The 15,251-nt window shown below is 48.6% G+C and overlaps 1 long non-coding RNA gene across 1 annotated transcript; it reads left to right on the top strand.

Moving 5' to 3' along the window:
• Nucleotides 1–227: 227 nt before the first annotated feature.
• LOC128315627 (uncharacterized) lies at nucleotides 228–13,068 on the top strand. Its single transcript, XR_008298583.1, has 4 exons — nucleotides 228–617; nucleotides 10,068–10,179; nucleotides 11,069–11,259; nucleotides 11,564–13,068. It is a non-coding gene; the product is annotated as an uncharacterized LOC128315627 (long non-coding RNA).
• The last annotated feature ends 2,183 nt before the right edge of the window (nucleotides 13,069–15,251 follow it).

Here is a 15,251-nt window from a genome sequence, read left to right as displayed (position 1 = left end):
ACTGTCCGGATTTGGGCAACTATTTGAAACATCTGTGTCTCTGTCCAAAATGCATGCATATGTGTGTTTCTACTTAACTGTGATTGCACTGTGCCCGCCGTTCTGCAGCCTGTTTTGTTTCTTAACTTGATAATAGATGAAAATTTTTCCACTCAAAGAAATAGATGTTATATACGAAGCAAAATTTACATAACCAATCCTCTGTTTCGGTTTCTAGTTTTTCACGGTCATAAGCGGTACCGTAGTGACTATATCTGGGGCTTACATGTTTTTGCTCTTCTGTGTGTTGTTGAGGCAAATTCCTCAGAGGTGTGATTTCTGGACCAAAGGGCCTGTATACATTCCTACTTCTTGTTCTAGGCTGCTGCTGTGGCTTCATCGGGCTTCAAAAAGGGGAAGTGAATAAACGGCAGGAGGAATGCAGGCGTCTTGGGGTGGTGCCACTCAAGAACCTGGAAAAAGGGGGAAATAAAATTAAGGCTGCCTCCTGACGGTTTAAATCAGAGTGTAGTGGGCCGAAACAGAGATGTGCAAAGCCACCTGGGAGAGATGAATCTTGGACGGTCACTCAAGCAGTGCACAGTCTGGGTCCTATTGGGAAACAGAAGCCGTCGAAGGTTTGTACACAGAGGGGAATCTCATTCGGGAGTTGGAAACAGGGGTGTTGGAAGGGCTGGAGGGGCCTGGACGGGAGGCCAAGGTTACCTAAGATGAGTAACTGCAGGGAAGCATTACCAGCCCTGGGCTGGAGTGGCCAAGGGGACGCAGGACCAGTGTGGTTCCAAAGTCCTGGTGGTGGACCTGAGCTGCCTCTGCCGGGACTCAGGAGCCACTGCCAGGCCACAGCCCCGGCCACCGCAGCCACGGCCACCATCGCCCTGGGATATCTCTAGTGCTGTCACTGCTGTCTGAGACCCCTACCAGACCGTCGGGAGGAAGGGAGAGCATTGCTCCCCGTCTCCTCCCGCCTTCTGGCTCTAGGCCGGTGCCTCCCTTTCCCAGAATGTAGCTGGAAGCCTCACGGCTGGAGGGAGTCTGGGAAGTGTGGTTTGTGGGGCCTCCGCCCTATGACACAGGACAGAGCACAGCTGACAGCAGATAGGCAAATGACCAGTGCCAGCAGCAAGTTGAGTCAACGCAGCAGTATATCTAAAGAAAGCAGCTGTCCCTCAGAAAGCAAGCTCCGTGGGCCCCAGGAGGCACCACGGGGACACGCATGGGCAGTGCCCGTGCCAGCAGGGGAGGGCCTGCTAGACCCTCGGGGCCCAGGCACAGGTGGACACAGGGACCCCGGCTCTCTCATCTGATACCACTTGACAGTCTAGGGTGTACCAATGAGAGACTATTCCCGAGAGACCGCAGGGCAGACTGGCTGGGGTCTGGAGCCTTCTTGGGGGGCTCCTAGGTCTTGGAAAATAGTAAGCGAACCCATGGGTGTTGCCACTCTGGGAGATAGGAAGCCGGCCCTGGGACTTGCCCTTGGACATGTTCCTTTATCTGAAGGACATACGCACTAACACTTATTGGTCTCCTATCTGGCATCCGGCCCTGTGCTGTGTACTGTATCTACATAAAAGATCTTACGATTTTGGCATAGCAACCCTGTCAACAAGGCTGGGAGCTAGGGCCTGTAACACCCATTTCATTGATCAGGAAATTGAGGCACAAAGAGGTCGTGTGACGTGCCCGTGGTCACACGGCTGGTAACCGACAGGGCCTGGATGTGTCTGTCTCCAACGCCCTGGCTGTGCCACCACCCGGGGTTGCCTATCACACTGTTTGGACTGTTTCCTTTCTGAAGCAGGTCAAAGACCCAGGGCTGTTAACTTGCCTTTGGCTGGTGATTCTCCCCCAGGGTGATACTCGAGGTACTCTCTGGAAGTTACAGGGCTCTGAAAAAATGAGAAAACACCAGCACTGGAATAATAAACCAGAAAACGAGGGGCTCCCCCCCTCCGCCTTCTCCCACCCCCCGCCACCACACCGGTGGTCCCATACATGTTGGGCATGGGGAGTGAGAGGAGACCCTGGATGACAAGACAAGGAAAGGGAAAGAATGGATGAGGAGAGAGGCCAGGAGGAATGTGCCAACTTGGTGGCTCCGAAGTACCTTTGAGGTCAACGTCGTTAACTGCATTATGTATACAAGGTGACTTGGCTACAATGATAATTTGTTTCCCTTGTTCCTTACCCCCTCGGCGACCTGACATAAACGGTCGACTCTGCGTGCAGGGCCAGAACATGCAGGGACTTCTGCAAGTGCCCGAGATCCCAGTATTAGAATCTCAAGCTCCAGGGACATTTTCTCAGCCTCCTGTAAAGCCAGGGCCCCAGCAAGCAGCAAGCAGGCTGACTCTAACCTTGGCTCTCACAGATGAGGCTGGCCAGTGCCCAGGAGGCTCAAACCATTCCCACAAAGCAAATGTGCAAAGCCTCTGATGAGAGGCCACCGGGAGCATCTTCCAAGGCTCTTGGCTCCGGCTCCTTCCTCCAAAACGCACCAAGTGCTGTTTTCTACTGCCCCCATGCTCTCTGGAGGGCACTGCACTGGCCCGCCGTCCCTTCCGGAGCGGGCACACTGTATTCCGTTCGCCCTGTCGCTGCTATGCCCAGCCCCGTCGGGACACGGAGCCGGTGCTCGGCAAATGTTGATGGAGGGCTCCGTTGTTGGGGGGTGGGGGTGGGGGTGGGGAGCGGTCCCCGGGGTCCAGTCTGGCAGCGATGGCCCCCACCTCTGGCTTCCTGAGCCCTTCCTGGGGCTGCCTGGATGGAGACGAAGACCTGTCCGCCCGCCAGGCTGGGGCTGGCCCAGGAGGGAAGGTCATGAAGACCTGCCTCCGCTGCAGCTTCCAGGCCTCGCCTTTGCTTGTTTTCTGGGAGCCTTGGTGTCTGCCCACAATGGCATGGCTCGTTCGGCTGCCCGGATTCTTGGCGTGGAGGGCGGGCCGCACAACTTGTTTCCGTGGTGAGCATGGCAGGGATGGCCGGTGCTCCCTGGCCCAGCGCTCCTCCCGGTCTTCCTGAGAGGGGCGCGTGCCAAGCGACTGCTCCCAAAGCGGGTTTTTTCCGACGGTGGTGGTGGGGGGGGGGGGGGGGGGGAGGTCATCTCAAACCTGGCTGTGCCGTGAACTGCGGTGAACAGATCTAGCAGATTTTATTCATCCCTTCCTCTTACGTCCCACCTTGTTCCCCAACGCGCTCGAGACGACTCCGTGGCATACGACTTTCTGGAGGGCGCCTGGACCGCCTCTGGCCTGACCCCCTTCGCCGTGCCATCTTCCAGGAAGGGTCACAGAGGTCAATGACTTGCTCAGATTCGGGAGCTGAGCCGGGAAGGAAGTCCTGGGTTCTTCCAACCATAGCGCTTCCTGGCTCCCCCTTGAGGGAATCTTTCCAGCGGTGAGATGGGGCAGCCTGGAATAGTCCACCTCTTCCAAAGCCTTTGCCCCTGAGAGTGGACACACACTCAACACGTGAACACACACGTGGGACGGAGCCCACAGGGCGCATGAAAAAGAACATTGTGTTCGTTGTTCAGACCGAGGTCAGGCTAACTGTGGCCCGTAACCTGGGCTCATTCAGCCTGGGAGCTAGGAGTGATTTTTACATTTTTAAATCATGAAAACAAGCAGCAGCAGCAGATGTGACAGAGATCAAATATGCCCTGCAAAACCAAAAGCATTCACCATCTAACCCTTTGCAGAGAATGTCTGCTGATCCCTGGTCTGGACAACGCATTTGACTTTTCATCCAATGGTGGTAAACAATCCACCCGGGATACTGAAAATTCCCGTTTTGTAAGCACGTCTATATGGTCATCTCTGTAGGGCTCCAACTGTGAAACTTAGAATTCGCAGCTTTCTCCCTTTCCCCATCAGATGCCTGGGACTTTTCTGAGTGGTCTTCCTGCTGCTAGATGCTTCTCTTCTCAGGATGAACCGTGGGGGTGCACCTACTGCCGGGAGACCTCCAGGGGTGAATCAGGGGGTCAAGGCTGGCAGCGGACATTTGCTGCTGGTACCCACCATGGGCCACTACTGCGGGGAGGTGCCTTGCAAATGCTTGGCCCCGGGGCGGACCGGAGCACAGGACTCCCAAGAATGACAAGGACAGTTTCTTTTGCCTCAAAGCAAAACAGAAAGATGCTTGTGATCTGAGTACCTCTATTTCCTCCCCACCAAGGCAGGCTTCTCAACTGGTTCCTGTCTATTCAGGCCGCTCATTTCTTTAGAGTTACTGAACCAGAATAACCACAAATGGAACCGGAAGCACATGATAACCCGCTGAACTCTGCGCGGCCTTGGCGGGGCTTCTCCTAGCGCACGTCCGTCCGAAGCCTGCCCCGTTTCTGCAGCCGCAGCTGCATGCTTTCCAGCCAGCACCCAGCAGCGTCTGGGGCTCTGTCTCCGGCTAGTTCCTTCCATAGTCAAAAAAGAAAGAGGGGGAAAAAGTGACAGGAGACGGAACCGGGAACGTTCAAACCCATCAGAGCTGTTCACGGTTGTGAGAGATTTACAGGCAGGCAGTTTGGGGTTTAAATACGAAATGACACCAGAAGCCTTTAATGTACAGGGGGGCTCTAAGCCTGATCTGGGGGCAGAAAATAGTCGGTGAACTCCCCTCTCGGAGATCTTAGGAGTTCTGTTCTATTGACTCCAGGCGGGGCTGCAGCCACAGTGCACTTCATGGGCTCATAAATATAACATTATTGGACCGAAAAACCAATCCTTCTCCAACTGATTAGGCCCAGATTGGTCAACCCATAAATCAACACTGAATGAGAGCTATAAAGTTGTGAATCAATGTGTCCCAGACCTCCAAACCGGAATGAAAACGTTGGAATAAAATAGCTGGAGTACTTCCAAGATCCTCCTCATCCCCTCCTCCCACCAGCCCCATATCCTACGACGCTAATTTTAAAAGCCCCTTCTCTTTTCTTTTCTTCTCTCTTTTTTCTTTTTTCTTTCCTTTGCATTTCTTTTCCTTTCCTCTTTTCTTTTCTTTTTTCTTTCCATTTCTTCCTTCCTTCCTTCCTTCCTTCCTTCCTTCCTTCCTTCCTTTCTTTTCTTCCTTCCTCCTTCCTTCCTTCCTTCCTCCTTCCTCCTTCCTTCCTCCTTCCTTCCTTCCTTCCCTTCCTTCCTTCTTCCTTCCTTCCTTCCTTCCTTCCTTCCTTCCTTCTTCCTTTCTTTTCTTCCTTCCTCCTTCCTTCCTTCCTTCCTCCTTCCTTCCTTCCTTCCTTTCCTTCCTTCCTTCCTTCCTTCCTTCCTTCTTCCTTTCTTTTCTTCCTTCCTCCTTCCTTCCTTCCTTCCTTTCCTTCCTTCCTTCCTTCCTTCCTTCCTTCCTTCCTTTCCTTCCTTCCTTCTTCCTTCCTTTCTTTCTTTCTTCCTTTCTTTCTTTCTTTCTTTCTTTCTTTCTTTCATTCTTTCTTTCTTTTTGCTCCTCAATCAGGCCGTGGACAGCATTTCAGGGCAGGAAATTTGGTCTAGAAGCGAGGGTGAGGAGGCAAGAGGCTGACCGGTTACATTTCCGGTCAGGACCGCGCTGCCTCTCTGTTGTGTCTCCCCGGCTGGGGTCTCCACTTGTGGCTGAGAGGCAATGGCATTTGTCACCCATGTATGTTATGGAGCCAGGAAGGGAACAAAATACCCCACTGGCACATGGTGGCTGAGACTGGTTCACGTTTGATCGATGAACGGATATTTAGATCCAATTAATTTCAGGGCTCTGGACCCCTACATTAAATAAATAAATATAGTAACTCGTTCTCTTGGAACTGCACAGCAGGTTCAAAAATGCCATGTGGCTGTCCCTACTGGACGTGGTCACCCTCTTTGGATCCGGGAGTTGAGGTTGTCTGCCGGGAACACTGCCCACACATTTCAGAGGGCGTTCTGTGTCCCAGTTCCTCTGGTGTTCTGAAGAAAAGTCTGTTTTCAGAATCTGATTCTCCAAGGGCACTTGGGTGGCTCAGTCGCTTAAACGTCCGACTCTTGATTTCAGCTCAGGTCGTGATCTCACGGTTTGTGGGTTCAAGCCCTGAGTTAGGCTCTGTGCTATTAGCACCATGTCAGGCTCTATGTTTAGTGCGGATTCTGCTTGGGATTCTCCCTCTCTCTCCGACCATCCCCTGCTCGTGCTGTCTCTCTCTCTTCTCTCTCTCTCTCTCTCCTTCTCAAACAAATTTAAAAAACTTAAAAAAGAAAGGAATCCCGCTTCTGCAAAATATACTCCCCCAGTGTGCTCCCCACCTCTTTTTTACAGCATGCACACCCCCCTGCCCCTTCTGAGGGCTTATTGTTAAGTATCTGCTCTCCTGGGCTGGGAGCTCTTATTTCCCAATCGTTCTGATGCCAAGCTCACCTGTCATCTTCCCCCTCTCGGGGACGACGCGTGCATGATCCTGTACAAATTCCTTGAGTTGGTGGCCTCCTGGTTTTTCCCAGACACAGACTCAAAGGACTGGGTGGGACTTTGGTTTCATCCAGTTCCAGTTGCTCGTGTGGGGAGACTGAGGCACAGAGACGGGTACACGCTTATCTAAAGTAGAAATCGGGCCTCTTGTAACCCATTCCACTCTACCCCAGGGCAAGCCCTATGCTGACTGCATTCTTGTTCTCCTCTGTAGAGAAAGAAGGTCCTTGTCAGGTTCTCCTGAAGCTGGTCTGAAAACACCATTTCTGTACAGTTGGCTGTTTCCTTTGGACACTTTCATTTTCTCCCATGTTTTCCTCTCTCCTTGCTGTGACTTAGAGGACCATGAACAGACAAGCCCAAGACCCCAGAGGAGAAATTCTCCCTTCCAGTGTGTGCCGCAGGGAGGAATGAGGCTGAATGACAGCACTATTTGACGAATGAGCTCCATGGAGGTGTTTTGCCACCAGCAGTCAGAGAAACCTTGCAGGATGTGTCCGGGGAAATGGATTTTGTAGGGTTAGCTAAATCTGTACCACCCACTGCACAATAGCAGCACTGTGCAGAAAAGGCGGCTTTGAAACAGGTTCAGTTTTATGTTAGTTCCAAGTTCAGGTGGATGCCATTTCTGCAGCTGAAAGAGTTGTATTCCTCCTCCTAATCCCGACGCGGTCCTTGTCGTCTTGGCTCTTCCGCCATTTAAAACTCCTGACGTTATCTCTCTACTTTCTGGGAAGACATGAACCTCCCACAATGAGCTGTAGGAAATAAAGTGATCACGCAGCTTGGACGTGACTCTTCTGGCATCAGACCCGTGAGGGAGTGTCAGTGTGATGAACCCTACCACCTAGAGAACACTTTTTAGACACGTAACCCCTCTTTTAGCCCCTCGGTCTGAGGTCCCCTGGAAAGAGGAAGGGGAAGATTATAAACATGACCCTAATTCTTCACCCCGGCTGTGTCCATGCCCTTTGCCATGTCACCTTGTACTGCCCTCCAAGGCTGTGTCTGCGGTTGGTCACGAACCTGTTTTGGCCAACAGGATGAAGTGGAACTGGGGTGTGTCGATTCTGAGCCTAGACCTCGAGAGGCCTTGCGGGTTCCTTCTTGCCCTCTTTGTCATCTGTCGTTACCATGACAGCACGTGTGACCTAGCCTGCTGGAGAGGGGGGACCCCGAGGAGCAGAGCAGTCACCCAGCTATGCCAGCCAAATCCCAGACATATGAACAAGCCCAGTCGTGTTTGCTGAGGGTCACTTAGCTGACCGCCGGCTGTCCCTTGATGTTTACTGTTATGTGTCACTGAGATTTCACGACGGTGAGGCGGTATCATTGTGGAAGTAGCTGACTGATACGGCAGTTACCCCATAAACTTTTTAAAATTTTTATTTACTTGTTTATTTAGTTAGTTAGTTAGTTAGTTAGCTAGTTATATTTAGACAGAGAAAGAACATGAGCAGGGGAGAGGGGCAGGGGGGAGAGAATCCCAAGCAGGATTCATGCTTAACATGGAGCCTGACTTGGGGCTCGATTCCCATGACCTTGGGATCACGACCTGAGCCAAAAATCAAGAATCAGACAACCAACTGGAGCCCCCCGGGCACCCCTATCCCCCGCCGCCTTTTTTTTTTTTTAAACCACGTCTTTATTCCTTGTCTCAATCAACTGGTGCCTTAAACCCTCTGGTCTACACTATTAGAGGTTTACCTAATATTCATTTTTCCCTTCTTCCTTGCTCGCAGAGCCATGTGCCCAGCTAAAAACCTACATTTCCCAGGTTCCTTTGCAGAAAGGAGTTGCCCTGTGATACTTCTTTGGCCAATGAGAAGCAAATGAAGTATTGAGTAGAACTCCAGTGGAGACTCCCTTGTCCCTCCTCCTTTTTCCTGCCTCAAGTGAGACCATAATCCTGGAGGGTCCTATGACCCTGAGCTAACGGCATAGCTAAGAATGGCTGAGAGGAGAGACAGAAAGAGCACGGGTCTTGGATAGTATGGTCACAATACTAACACTGTGCTGGTACTAGAAAGCCTTCTTTACGGACGTCTTGTTACAGGAGGAAAAAAAGAAAAACTTCTAAATTGTTTATGCTACTGTTTTTCAGGCTTCTCTTATTTGTAGCTTACTGTAATTCTTAATATCAGATTCTAGCACCCACTTTGTCCTCTTTCGGAGAAAATGCTTAGAACAAATAAGTAAAGGTGCTTTCTAAAGATATCTCCTAAAAACTATGACTGCTAAGTACTATAGAGGTTTACCAATTAGCCACACAAAATAACAATAATCTCTATGCACTTATATTTATACATAATATTTGTTAATAATTTTCAAAGCTCATGATGTTATTTGTCCCCCTTAATAGACTTGTGATTAGTATCCCCTGTTCGTTCTATGCTGGGGAAACTGAGGCATGGGCTGTTAAGTGAGTTCTCCAAAGTAAACAACCTGTTAGAGAGTCGGGGAGGGACTTATACCAAAGTAGAGTATGTCTTGGGCTGTGATTGGCATCTATTCAGAGAGACCAAAGGCAATTGAATCCTTTTAACTCTGCAGGACCATCCAAGACTTAAAACACACTTTAGGACAGACTAGTTTATGGGAAGGGGGAGAAGGAAGAAGGGGCAACTTTTTGCCTTTTGTATCCACAAAAGTATTTGCTTCCTCTTCTCTGCTCTCCTGGGAAGTAGAGTTGATTAACTGTGGCTCTGTCTTCCCAGAATTTCCTGGTGAATTCCTCAATAGTAGGACTATATGTTCTCTATTTTTATATTGCTGGCAGGCCTTCTGGGTACACTTGTGCATGTTGGTCACTGCACAAGAGTGTTTGGCAGAGGAGTGAGTGAAATCCACAATCATCAGTCAGTGGGCCCCATTGTATTGTGATACACCAAGAAGTGCTTTTTTTTTTTCTAATTTACCCATAGGTATTCAATAAAATAGTGGGACCCTTGGTCACTGGCACCTGGACCAGAATACAAGGTGCTTATTTGGAAAATGAATAACCCCGCAATGATTACTTCTTTCTGTAGGTCATTTTGATCATGTTTTACTAGCAACAAAGTGTTGCTGGGGTGGGAGTTGGTGAGTGTTAAGATCTTGTTTTCTCAGACTGTCATACCTACAGAGGTGGGGCAGTCGTGGCAAGATTCAGAGACTGGAATAAAAATAAAACAACCACCCACGATTTATTAAACATTTATTATGTGTCAGATAAAAAGCATTTTACACTCATTACCTCATATAGTCCTTACAGTAAAACAGTGAGGTAGGTTCTATTAACACTCCCATTTTAAAGATGAGGAAACTGAGGATGTGAAAAGTCAAGCATAATGCTCGATGTCGTATAGCTAGTAAGCGACAAAGCTTGGGTTTGAATCTAGGCTTATCTGATTCTAAGGTCTTTGTCCTTTGCCTTGCGTTTTCCTAAACCTGTGAATGTTTGTCACTAGTGCAGGTGTAGCAGAGACAGTGGTATTCACCAGTTGGTCCCTGGACTCCCCTAAATTTCTTACTCTCACTTGGAATTAGGTTGGGGCCGTGTGTTTGGGCTCTGCCAGTGGGATGTAGGCGGAAGTGATATACAACCATCCCCAGGTATGACCTTTAATAACATCCTGGAGGAATCACTGTCCCTCTCTTCTTCTTTCCCAACCCAGGGCGTCAGATGTTGAGATGTCAGCATCTCAAAATGGAGGGAGCCTGGATCCACGAATCACTGCATAGACGAGAGTTGCCCTCAAGAACCGCCCGATCCACATTTGACTTTATGTAAGTAACAAATGGATTCTTTGTTATGCTCTTGGAGCATAGTGTAGCCTCACGCAACGAATGTAGCAGAAATGATAAGACTAATTTTATGCATTTATTTTATATCATGGCTTATAGTGCACAAAGAGTTTCTTGATTGTCATAACCTTGAGAGAGAAGCAGGGATTATAAGTCCCATTTGAAAGGCTAGGAAACTGAGGCTTAAAGAAGTGAAATGATTTGCTCAAGACCACATAGTTGGTAGGTGGTCAAATCGAGGTTAGGTTCTTGGTATTTTTCCCACACTGTGTAATTTTACAACTTCCTAGCTTGATGTTATAAAAAGCAAGCAATAACCTCAGAGGGAATGAGGGTCCCACTGTATAGAGTTCTGCAGATTAAATTAAACACCTTGAAGGACTACAAGGCTAGGTAGCCAGTACAGACAGGTGTAGTACATTCCAGTGGCTCATATTCTTAAGTCAACAAGCTGCAGGCGTCCTGTGGCTGCTCAGACTCCTGGGTGGTCCTGAGGGGCGTCCCAAGCCTAGTTCTTGAGCAATCTGGTGCACAGATCTCCAATCCGAACCACGGGCCTCGAATTAAAGACAAAATGTCACAGCTCTGGGTGAAAATCCTCAGGATCTCCAGAGAATAAGGGGCCTGATTTTCCTTCCTCACCCCCACACAGCAATCACCATTTTATTCTTTAGAAAACTCTTCACAGTAGACAAAACACTTCCCTCTCCTTTGTCTCATTTAATTCTTACAAAAAGTGAGCATACTTTTTTTTTCTTTGTGGTGGAAAACTCAAAAAGGTTGATTTCTTCTAAGATTGTGACAGGGTTCTGCTCCTGAGAATGAAATCAGACCTTTATTGAGCTCATACTATGTGTCCGATCTCATTCAGTTCTCCAAGGTCAGTGTCGCTGCCTGTTCTATAGTGATGAATCTGAAGCAGAGTCCAAAAACTTGTTCAAGGACACTGAACAAAGAAGGCTGCCCGTGGGGATCTATAAAGCCCACAGGAGAGTTCTCAACAAAGACAAGAAAGGGAAGGGTTGGAGGAGAAAAGGAGTCAACTCTCCCATCCTATACAAGGTATGTACCACAAACACCCAGGTTGACTTCTCGCAACTTTATCAGCCATCATCAATTTAACACTTTAGAAATCTGTTGTAGTCTTGGATCTCACCTCCCTTCAACCGATGGATCTCCAAATTCAATGTGGTCCCTTTTCCAGGAGTTTCTATTTAGTTGACTTCTGATAACATTTTATACTAAGAAACGGGCTAGAATCTCTTTGCTTCGGTATTCTCTTTGTGACTTTGTAGACATTGGCCTTGGTCACGTTCAGTCTTTGTTTTGCTAACGAAAGTCTCTGAGTCTGTTTTTCTTTTTCTAGGTCAGGCTCCTGGGATTCTTCTCTTACGAGACCTGACGAGCTATCAATAGCCTGAATATGACAAGGATCCAAGTCACCTCTGCTCGTGGTTATTTGTCATCCTCCGTTCCTTGCTGTGGTTGAGGGCTCATGTAGCACTCCCCCCCTGTGAAACTCAGGCTGCTGAGACAGGGGACCAGCCTCAAAGCAAGATTTCTCTGCAGGGCCTCTAGCTGCCTGACTTCAGGGCACCCCTCACCTTGTACTCTGTATAGATGTCCCTTGGAGCTGGGCATTGAGGCAAGACTGTGGCCCTATTCTTTACTGATTCATGCACTCATTCATTCAGAAATATTAAACACTGGCTATTGCTTAGGAACTCTATTGATCTCGGAGGATGGAGAAGGGGATAAACCAGGTCAGTCCTAGTTAATGGTGACATACTGTCCACACCGGACCTCTTCGGAAACCTGGGAGTCGCTGTTGACTCTTCCTCCCCCTTAGCTACCACATCGTGTTCAAACACCAAGCCTTATCAAGTTTGCCTTTGAAATATTCATCATGCTCATCTCTACTTCTGCATCCCAGCTAGCACAGCCCTACTTTAGGTTTTCCATACCCCCTTTTTTTTTTATTATTATTGCCGTTCCCTCACAACTAGTCTGTCTGATTTGGTCTCATCCTCATTATTTGCTCCTCCCTACCTGAGCAAGAAAGACTCACCTAAAATATATGTTTAAGTCACTCACTCAAACTTCAAAGGTTCCCTGTGGCCCAGCTAACATGGCGTACAAAGTCCATGTTCATGCTTTGGCTTTTACCCCTCTCTCCAGCTCTGCCCCTTAGTAGGCTCTTGACCGCCAAAGTAAGATTATTCAGCCATATTGCCTTGGCTGACTCCATGTCCTCTGGGGGGGCGGGGGTGAGTGTGCTGTCTCCTCTGTCTGTACATCTCTTCTCCCACCTGTCACTTCTCTGACTTTGCTCCCTCCTCCCCACGTCCTTTGTAATTCCTGCATCAGGCTGAGTCCTCTCCACTCTTCAAGGCTTACTTTAGGGCCCAACCACTCCAGAAAACCTTTGTTACTTTCCTGACCACTCCACGACAGGTGCCTTTCCTCAGCGGGCCCACAGTATCCTTCCCTCATTGTTCTTAACACATGGACTGACAATTGTCATCAGGGCCTTTTGCTCCACTGTATTCTGGAAGGACTACTGAGAAGGACCAGAGTACTTAGCACATGGTAGCTCCCGATTCACTTGTTGAATGAATAAGCAAGTAATTTCAACACAATGGAGAATAAGGGGGGGGGGGCTGGAGGGAGTGACTGACCCCAGCTGGAGAGATCAGAGTGGCTCAAAAGAGGAGATGACACAGGACTGCATGTTAAAGGAAGCAGAGGAGCTTGTGGGTGGGGAGCAGTGAGAAAGCTACACTCCTAGTGCCCCACTAGCAAAATGTTTGCGGCTTGTTGCTGTGACTTCATGCTCTGCTGGCCTGGAAGTCTTAGGATAATGATAATGGAACAGGATAATGATTCCACGGAACCGGAAGTTGAGACTGCCATTCAGCCACTCTGGGATCGTTGTTGTTTTATTTTTTTTTTTTTAAGTTTTAAAACTACACGTATATATTTACTTTGTGATACAAACAGAGGAGGGGAAAGAGAGAGAGAGAGAGACAGCAGGGGAGGGGCAGAGAGAGGGAGAGAGAGATCCCAAGTAGGCTCTATCTCACGAACCCATGAGATCGTGACCTGAGCCGACATCAAGAGTTGGACACTTAGCCGACTGAGCCACCCGGGCTCCCCTCTTTGTTCCTTTAAATCAGCAGGCACAGAAGTAGTGGCAATGATGGCTGGGGTGGTGGATCCTGATGACAAAGGGCACTGCTACTCGGCAGTGGAGGTAAGGAAGACTGTGCCTGGCATACAGGACATCTCCTAGTGTGTCACCTAGTATTACTGTGCCCTGGACTTAAGGTCACTGGAAAACTACAACAACCATTAGAATCCAGGCAGGACTTCTAATGGCCCAGACAGATCCTTCAGGAATGAAGGTCTGGGTTATCCCACCGGGGGAAGAATGAAGACCAGGTGAGCTGTTCAGCGAAGGCAAAGGAAATACAGAATGACTAGCGGGGGAGGGTAATTATAAATACCAGCTACAACCACGTGACCCGTTACAGAAACGAGGACTGTAATTGTCATAGGAACTCTTCCTTCCTTGGTCGTGAACATGTTTTCGTGTGACCTGTGAAATTAACTCTCCAGCTACTTTCACGTTCGTCTTCCTCGGAAGGACATGTCCTTCCCCGAACGTGGCAGGCCCAGCCCCCAGCCCATCTTCCCTGAGGTCACCTGATTTCTGTCTCCGTGGTGCTGGGCAGGAGATGAGCTATTTCAAAGAAAATGTAGTCCACAGCATTCAAGAAAAATGCATTGAGGATTTACCAGAGTGAGAGGCTGCGTAGAAAGATGAGTCAGCCACAGATTCTACCCTCAAGTGGTTTTACAGTCTAGTAGCAAAGCAAATAGGGTGTTTTTTTGTTTTGTTTTGCTCTGTTTTCCCTATTTTACAGTTACATTTGTCTGTGTCGGTGCCAAGTTCATGCATGGCTACAGGGGAGCAGAAGTGCCTCACACACACTTATTTGTGCGACCTGAGAACCTGTATTGTCCCAACGCCCTGCTTATCAACACCTGTTACTACCAGTGAGTGAAAACCGGTTTGGTGCGGTCTCCTTTGACAGCCTGCAGGAAACAGTCCCTTCTGGGCTGAGGCAGGAAGCCCCCGGCTCCATTAATGCCGCTGCTGCCCTCACTGGTCTCCCTTCTCCTGCATATCTTCTTGGCAATCTTCATTTTCTCCTGGTGATCCATGTTGAAGGCTATGCAATTCAGAATGCAGAATGATGCAGCGGGAACATGTGGAATTTCAATCCTCACTTCTCCGGGGTGGTCAGCTCCGAATCCCCACACGTTTATGAGCAAGAGTCTCAAGAAGCACAGACGACTTGGTCACCAAGTGCGTTAGAAACGTGTTCTCCTTCCTAGCCACACCGTGGAATACTGCTCCGTAATAAGAAGTGATGAGCTAGTGAAAAAATGCCGTAATGTGAATGAATCTCAAAACAAGCGTGCTAGCTAAAGAAGCCGGGGGAAGGAGACTGCATACTGTATGATTTCATTTGTAGAAAACCCTAGAAAATGCTAGCTAATCCATACTGACAGAAAGCAGGGCAGTGGTCGCGAGGATGGGGAGAGCGGAGAGAGGGTGAGATTACCAGGGGTACAGAGAAAGTTACAAGGGTGACAGATATGTTCATTATCTTAGTTGGGGCAGTGGTTTCACGTGTGTGTACATATGTCAAAAATTATGAAACGGAGCACTTTAAATATGTGCAATTGACTGTATGTCAACTATACCTTCATAAGGCTGTTGAAACAGCTTTTAAATATGTGTACATTTTGACCCAATAATTCCATTTCTAGTCACCCTCCTAAGGAAATAATCGAAGTGCCCAATTTATATTCAAGATCTTCTGCACTCTGTTTAGGAGAGTGAAAAAGTTCAATGAGAGGCCATAGTTAAAAAAACGAACGCTTAAATAAATTCCAGATGATGACAGAACACCATGTATGCTTTTAGAACAATACAGTCTTATTTACTGTGACGAAGAAAATGTTTACCATGTAGCATTTGGCGG

This window comes from Acinonyx jubatus, chromosome B2 (assembly GCF_027475565.1).
Source record: "Acinonyx jubatus isolate Ajub_Pintada_27869175 chromosome B2, VMU_Ajub_asm_v1.0, whole genome shotgun sequence".
In the NCBI taxonomy this organism is placed as follows: domain Eukaryota; kingdom Metazoa; phylum Chordata; class Mammalia; order Carnivora; family Felidae; genus Acinonyx; species Acinonyx jubatus.
Note: the sequence above shows the minus strand (reverse complement) of the source record. Positions and strands in the feature narration are given on the sequence as shown.